Genomic DNA, 1,154 nt, shown 5'->3' on the forward strand with positions numbered 1-1,154 from the left:
TGTATTTCCTCAAGGAACATTGTGTTCTTTCTGGCAGTACTGTATTAGTTTACTTTAGGGCCCTTCATTTCAGCCATGGAGACAATAGGATCACGAGGAATTATGACCATGTTTTCATTAATCTCTCATTCAATACACATTAAAGAAACCCTTAATTCACCAAGCTCCATATCACTGCTAAGAACACCAAACATGCATTTCTTCACTTGGGCTGCCTGCCTCTCCTTCCTCCCCTAAAGTACTTCCGTGACTCTTGGCTGGTGCAGAAAATGATGTTCCTTCTTTTTGCTGGATTAGCACAATTTTATTTGCAATAACGTGATGCTAGATTGGATTAAAGGAAATTTAAAGGCTTAGGAGCTGCAATGATTCAAAGGTTCCCAGAAACTGTCTTGCCTGAAGGATCTCCATTCAATGACCACGAATTGCCATGTTGGCAGGTAAAAGTCCCAAAATCCAGAATTCCAACATGTCCACAGTGTATCAGGCCATTCTTTCTAAAGTGGAAGTTTTGTCCTTGACCAGCTAAAAAGTGACCAAAATCTCTGATTCCATATCGATAAAATGCCAGAAGACCTGGTGAATAATAATTTCTTGGGACAATCAAACTTTTTCTAGTCCTCTATCTTCACCGATGCAAAAAAGACCAAGACCGCAAAAGAAAGGGTCATTGTCACTGGGAACCCTGAGTCACCCATGTCCCAAAGCATGTCTCTGTGTTCAGTATGTTTGGTAGACTTTTCGTTATACTGTGGATTCATCAGGATATGGTTTTTCCCATAAAGCTTTAAGATTTGTCTCCCTAACTTCTTCATTATAAAGCCATATGGGAGATTGGCTGGAATGGCATCTAAATTCTCCTCCTGGATTTATAAAGTTTGTGCATCAGGAGGAAACATTTTCTTCAGTGTCAACTCCATTTAGGGGAGCACTTTATGCTCTCTCCTGCTGTAGACGCTGCTGTAGCTGGAATCAACTCCTTGGAATTGTGCAAGCTAAATATACTATCTGAGCTATGGGCCTTTGCACACAATGCACAGGCTTCTTCAAAAGACACTCTTGCTTCCCCCTCTGGTCCTCCTTGTTTAGCCTCCATTCCTCTGTATGGTCTCCTAATTCCTGACTTCCTGAGCCTGGGAGAGGGGACCCTCCTC

This window comes from Camelus ferus, chromosome 13 (assembly GCF_009834535.1).
Source record: "Camelus ferus isolate YT-003-E chromosome 13, BCGSAC_Cfer_1.0, whole genome shotgun sequence".
NCBI lineage: Eukaryota > Metazoa > Chordata > Mammalia > Artiodactyla > Camelidae > Camelus > Camelus ferus.